We start from the raw sequence: 7500 nt of genomic DNA on the forward strand, positions 1-7500 counted from the left end.
GATATGTGTGGTCAGCATGCTGATATGAGTTCAGTACACGGATCAGTCCACGGGAAGGACCAGCGTGCTGATATGTGTACTGACATTGTAATAACCCTCACGAGCCAATAAATTTTTGGTAGAGAAAAATCCCGCTCAACCAGTTTTTAGTTGGCTCGACCATGATTAATAAAAATAAAAATCGACCCGGTAGATTAATTTCTCGACGGGACTGTCTTGTGGTTGAAAGACCTTCACTTGATAGTTTGGTCGAGTTTTAAATATTTTGGTCGAATTTTTATTAAACTGGAAGAGATTTTCCGAGAACAAGACGAGAGCCAAAGACAAGGAATATTTAGTTAAAAATTATTGGAAATTATCAACCAACTGCTACAAGTAATTTTGGACCAGACTCATGTCTTCCACCAGCCTGCTTGCTCAGTCTTTAATCACATGACTTGCACCTGCCTGCTTGCTTAGCTTCTTCAGTAAATGGCACATGACAATCACAAGCTGCCTGTGTGCTTGCTTCCTCCTTTAATTATTTATGATTGGCTGGAAACTACTTCATGGGAGGGAAAGGACAGTATGGTGTAGATGATGAAACAGGTTGCCAGCTGTCTGCTCTCAGCCAAGCTTTGTTATGAGCTAAACCCTCAGGTGAAGCAACCACAGCTTGTATTTAACCCTCCTCCAGCTGCTTCCCACGTTCTGAAACCTACAGAAAAACCTAGAGAATTTCAGAGAGAAAGAGAGAAAGAAGAACAGAAAAATCAGTGAGAAAATTAGGAAAATAAATCAAGAAACAATTCTTGGTGATCTAATCTTCAACCCTAGACCAGTCTGTTGCTTTGAGAAAGATCAGAAGGTGAGATTTTAAAATAAAAACCTAGACCTAGTTCAGTTCAGATCATGATCAGGCCTTGATCTTTCTCTTTGATCAGTTCAGCTGCAAGCTTACCATGGAGAAGAGGATCAGCTGAGGCCATCTAGTCCTTTAGTTCATCTTGGTAAGCTTTGGTCTCCTAGCCTCAGTCAGTATCTGATCAGAACAGTTCATGGCTACCTTAGATCTTGGTCGGATCAGTTGTATAAGTTATGATACAGTTCAGTTCTTGTTTAGTTTCGGTTTGAATCCATCTCCTAAAACAGTTTGCTAAGCTGTTATGGATTGATTGGAGAAACGAAACTAAACTCAGTCTGATCTTGTCTTGAACTGTTGTTAACTGAATAGAACTGAACTGATCTGATCTGGTATGAAAGGAACCGAGCTTGAACTGATTTGATTTAAGTTGTTTAGCTTGAACCGAACTGTCGGATTGTTGATGTTCTGAACCCAACCTTACCCTGTTTTGATCAGCTAAGGTGTGGAGCTTTGCTAGTCCCATCCTATCCATTCAGTCTCTTGGTAAGCCACAATCAAGTGAGTCAGATGAGTTGTTGAGTTAACCATAGTAACCGATCAGAACCTTGTCCATTCTCAGGTCCATTCAGCTTTGTTCAAGAGGAACTTAAGTCTTGTCCAAGCCAGTTTCAAGACTGTTCTTTAGGTGAGTCTAGACAGATGTTGAGATAGATCATGAATGAGTCCTTGATTAAGTTAGTAAAGTGTCTGAATATTTAAGAATTGTGTTGTGTTTACTCATGGTAAACACTTACACTTAATGAATAATTTTAAAGTGAGGTTAATCCTAATCTTAGTACTTGTTCTCAAGTACTAATCTTAACTATGAAATAATCATGGTTTTGATTATGGATTAATCATGGTTTAATTAAGAATTAATCTTGGTTTAATTGAAAATTAATCTGAGATTAATTGAGTACTAATCTTGGATTAATTAAGTACTAATCTTGGATTAATTAAGGATTAATATGAGATTAATTAAGGATTAATCTAGGATTAGTTAAGAGTTAATTATAATTAATTAAGGATTAATTTTGGAATAATTATGGAAGTAAAATCATGTGAAGTCTTGTTATATTCACTATCCCTAAAGCCCCCGCATTACCGTGACTTGGTCCTGCGAACGGAACAAGGTCATGAAGACACGATGATGGGGTAGCTCCCTGGAGACCGTGTACTGCATGACGATGCAGTGTCGGATTGTCCATACCGGACATTCGACAATGATGGTGATGCTAACTCACTAGTCTCGGTTAGCCTTAGTGGTTTCTCGGGTCTAGTATATATATTGTATTATATGAGTATGGTAACGGGCGGGTGTTGTGGAAGTGATGTTTAAAATAAGAATTCACAATGATGATCGATATTAAAGTATAGTACTAGTACTTGCATGATCATGTATATGCATTGATAATTGCTTGATTGTTATTGATTGTGTTGTGATTCTAGATTCACTGAGTAAACTAGTTGCTCATGACTCATTTGTGTGTGCAGGTAAACCTTAGGCGGGAGACACTTAAATCTTTTGGACGGAAGGAGCGGCCAACCAGCGGTAGTATTTTGTTGTCCTTGCAACGTACCTTTTGATGTATATTTACTTAAAACGTTGTTGGGCGATAGGCCGTAGGGTAAACTATAACACTTTGTAAGATGTTTAAAGTAAATAAATAATGTATAAAAGATGTTTATAAATCACGAGTTCTCATATGATATTAGTCCTTGTCCGGGACGAACTAACTATCGAATATTGCTTTATCGGGTTGAAAAGCCTAGAGTAATATCCGATAGGAGTGTCTGTGTTCTTTGGTTGTTGGTCTAAGGTGATCGGATTTATTTCGAGAACCTCGGGTCGACCATCAGGGAACATCGACCGTGTCATTTCCGGTTATCTACGATCGGGGGTGTCACAAAGGTGGTATCAGAGCATGGTTATACGATGCTTGAATGGGACTTGTTTCAAATAATTTTCGAGTCGAAAATGTGTCGCAAGGATAATTAGGATATGCTGGTTTGTTCCTTCTTTTAGAAATAGATAGACCTGGGTAGAAACTTACCATGATCTTTCGTTGCAGATGCCACCGAGAAGAGCACTCTTTGGACGCCGTGGAGGTCCAAACCTCCCAATTTCGATTTCATCATCTTCAGACTCTTCGCCGCCATCTACTCCGACACCACTTCCGACTGCTAGCTTTGATGCTACACCTTCGGGATCTAGCTTTGAGACTGACCCGTCTGAAGGGTCATATAATCAGACACCGGTGCACATGCCATTGTCTCCAGACCCGTATTTTATGGACATCGAGGTGGATGTGGTACACGATAGTCCAGTGCACGGAGATCATTACGCAGCTCCTGCATCTCCTGCCGCTCATATTCCACCGGCCCCTGCCGCACCTATTCCGGCAGCACAACCTCAACCAGCGCCAACTGATCCAGCTATAATAGCACTTCTAGAACTGATGGCTGAGATGGTGAATTTGCAACATCAAGCATTGAATGCACAGCGTGAAGCACAGCGTACTCAGCCAGCTCCAGTACCTACCACTTCTCATCCGGACTTTCTGAAGATAGTCATGATTATGAAGAACTTGGGGACGAAGCGTTACCAGGGAGGTACTGATCCCTTTGAAGCTGATGCATGGCTGCACAATCTCGAGCAGAACTTTGCTGCAACCCGTTGTCCGGTAGAATTCAAGAAGGACGTGGCTGTTTACTATCTGGAGAAGGACGCCATCAGTTGGTGGTTATGCGTAGAGAGGAACTTTGGAGACTTCAATCTGAGTTGGGCTGACTTCCGTACAGCGTTCGTTCGAAAGTACTTCCCACCGGAAGCCCGTGATCGATTGGAGATTAAATTCATGGAGCTAGTTCAGGGAGGATTATCTGTTAGGAAGTATGAGGCAGAGTTCACCCGTCTCAGGAAATATGTCCACTATGGTCGAGAGGACGAGATGATGATTATCCGTAAGTTCCTTCGAGGACTTAACCCATATATCAGGAGCAGACTTGAGGCAGTAGAGTTTCATAGGCTTGCTGATCTTGTTGAGCGTGCTGTGAACGTGGAGGAGGCCATTGCTGCTGAGAGAGCTTCTTCTAGCCATTCTGCACAACCTAGACGTCCATCCGTTCAAAGTCAGCCTCAGCCACATTCTCCTATGCCGCGAGGACGGGGAGGTAGAGCTTTTCGGGAGGTCGATCTGGAGATCCTAGACCTAGAACCCCAACTTGTTTCACTTGTGGCCAGCTGGGCCATGTTAGGAGAGATTGTCCGACCGTGGGACAGTTCCAACCGGCTGTACCATCTCACATCACTTGTTTCACGTGTGGAGAGCGAGGACATTACGCGACATCATGTCCACACACTCATCTTGCTCAGCCTGTTGTTACGAGTGCTCAACCCGTTGTACCAGTTAACCCACCTTTACCCTTACCTCCTGCTAAGCGTCAAGCCACTGCTGGTAGGGCTTATGCTTTAGAGTTACCAGGACCATCCGGACCACCTCAGGGTCCGATTTCAGGTTTGTTTTCCTAACCAATTGAGTGTTGCATAATTTTTAAATGATTGGTAAATTGGTGATATAAATAAAAAATAGTATAAAGTTGTTGAGTAAGTAATTGAAGGGAAAGTCAATTATTGTCAGCGACTTTGCTTGTGGGTGGAATATCCGCCCACATCCTTTTCGATTTGGGAGCAACACATAGTTTTGTAGCTCCCGAAGTAGCATCATGATTCGATGGAGAATTCACTAAGGTGAATTTATCCATTCCCGTTCTCCTGGAGATCAAGTTCTTGAAACTGAAGGTGATTAGCTGTCAAGTTACCGAGCTCACCTTGATTGTGGTCGAAGGAAGATTGTTTTCGAGAGAGATACCCAACCCCCCTTTAGCTTACCATGGCATAGTACCAAGTGTTGGAGCGTCATTAGTGTTAGCACTGAGAATTGAAAACCTTTTGGAGAAGGGTGAAGAAGTATACTTAGTGACCTTAGTTGTTGGACCAGTAGAAGACGAGAAAGAGCAGAACATGGAAGAAATACCAGTAGTCAGAGAATATGAGGACGTGTTTAAGGCATTAGAGGGATTGTCGCCGTCTAGGAGTAACGCCTTTAGTATAACCTTAGAACCCGGATCCGCTGCAATAGCAAAGGCACCATACCGAATTGTCGCTAGAGTTGGAGAACTAGCCTATAGACTAGAACTTCCACCCGATATGCCTATGCATCCGGTATTTCATGTATCGATGCTATGTAAGCATATACCAGATCCGAATATGGTCGAGCCGCAGCGACCAGAGAACTTGCAACCTAACCTCACCTATCCTGAAGGTCCTTTGCGAATAGGCGAACATCGTTTCAATAAATAGAAGAATAGGGAAATTTCGCAAGTTTAAGTATTTTGGGAAAAGTGACAGAGAGTTGTTATAACATGGAAGGATGAAGATAAGTTCCGAGCTGATTACCTAGAACTCTTCTCAGATACCCCAGTCGTCCAGTAAAGGTGTACACTTGTATTTTGAGAATTCGGGACGAATTCTTTTAAGGGGGGAAGAGTGTAATAACCCTCACGAGCCAATAAATTTTTGGTAGAGAAAAATCCCGCTCAACCAGTTTTTAGTTGGTTCGACCATGATTAATAAAATAAAAATCGACCCGGTAGATTAATTTCTCGACGGGACTGTCTTGTGGTTGAAAGACCTTCACTTGATAGTTTGGTCGAGTCTTAAATATTTTGGTCGAATTTTTATTAAACTGGAAGAGATTTTCCGAGAACAAGACGAGAGCCAAAGACAAGGAATATTTAGTTAAAAATTATTGGAAATTATCAACCAACTGCTACAAGTAATTTTGGACCAGACTCATGTCTTCCACCAGCCTGCTTGCTCAGTCTTTAATCACATGACTTGCACCTGCCTGCTTGCTTAGCTTCTTCAGTAAATGGCACATGACAATCACAAGCTGCCTGTGTGCTTGCTTCCTCCTTTAATTATTTATGATTGGCTGGAAACTACTTCATGGGAGGGAAAGGACAGTATGGTGTAGATGATGAAACAGGTTGCCAGCTGTCTGCTCTCAGCCAAGCTTTGTTATGAGCTAAACCCTCAGGTGAAGCAACCACAGCTTGTATTTAACCCTCCTCCAGCTGCTTCCCACGTTCTGAAACCTACAGAAAAACCTAGAGAATTTCAGAGAGAAAGAGAGAAAGAAGAACAGAAAAATCAGTGAGAAAATTAGGAAAATAAATCAAGAAACAATTCTTGGTGATCTAATCTTCAACCCTAGACCAGTCTGTTGCTTTGAGAAAGATCAGAAGGTGAGATTTTAAAATAAAAACCTAGACCTAGTTCAGTTCAGATCATGATCAGGCCTTGATCTTTCTCTTTGATCAGTTCAGCTGCAAGCTTACCATGGAGAAGAGGATCAGCTGAGGCCATCTAGTCCTTTAGTTCATCTTGGTAAGCTTTGGTCTCCTAGCCTCAGTCAGTATCTGATCAGAACAGTTCATGGCTACCTTAGATCTTGGTCGGATCAGTTGTATAAGTTATGATACAGTTCAGTTCTTGTTTAGTTTCGGTTTGAATCCATCTCCTAAAACAGTTTGCTAAGCTGTTATGGATTGATTGGAGAAACGAAACTAAACTCAGTCTGATCTTGTCTTGAACTGTTGTTAACTGAATAGAACTGAACTGATCTGATCTGGTATGAAAGGAACCGAGCTTGAACTGATTTGATTTAAGTTGTTTAGCTTGAACCGAACTGTCGGATTGTTGATGTTCTGAACCCAACCTTACCCTGTTTTGATCAGCTAAGGTGTGGAGCTTTGCTAGTCCCATCCTATCCATTCAGTCTCTTGGTAAGCCACAATCAAGTGAGTCAGATGAGTTGTTGAGTTAACCATAGTAACCGATCAGAACCTTGTCCATTCTCAGGTCCATTCAGCTTTGTTCAAGAGGAACTTAAGTCTTGTCCAAGCCAGTTTCAAGACTGTTCTTTAGGTGAGTCTAGACAGATGTTGAGATAGATCATGAATGAGTCCTTGATTAAGTTAGTAAAGTGTCTGAATATTTAAGAATGGTGTTGTGTTTACTCATGGTAAACACTTACACTTAATGAATAATTTTAAAGTGAGGTTAATCCTAATCTTAGTACTTGTTCTCAAGTACTAATCTTAACTATGAAATAATCATGGTTTTGATTATGGATTAATCATGGTTTAATTAAGAATTAATCTTGGTTTAATTGAAAATTAATCTGAGATTAATTGAGTACTAATCTTGGATTAATTAAGTACTAATCTTGGATTAATTAAGGATTAATATGAGATTAATTAAGGATTAATCTAGGATTAGTTAAGAGTTAATTATAATTAATTAAGGATTAATTTTGGAATAATTATGGAAGTAAAATCATGTGAAGTCTTGTTATATTCACTATCCCTAAAGCCCCCGCATTACCGTGACTTGGTCCTGCGAACGGAACAAGGTCATGAAGACACGATGATGGGGTAGCTCCCTGGAGACCGTGTACTGCATGACGATGCAGTGTCGGATTGTCCATACCGGACATTCGACAATGATGGTGATGCTAACTCACTAGTCTCGGTTAGCCTTAGTGGTTTCT

Source organism: Brassica napus, unplaced genomic scaffold (genome assembly GCF_020379485.1).
Source record: "Brassica napus cultivar Da-Ae unplaced genomic scaffold, Da-Ae ScsIHWf_1084;HRSCAF=1548, whole genome shotgun sequence".
Taxonomy (NCBI): Eukaryota; Viridiplantae; Streptophyta; class Magnoliopsida; order Brassicales; family Brassicaceae; genus Brassica; species Brassica napus.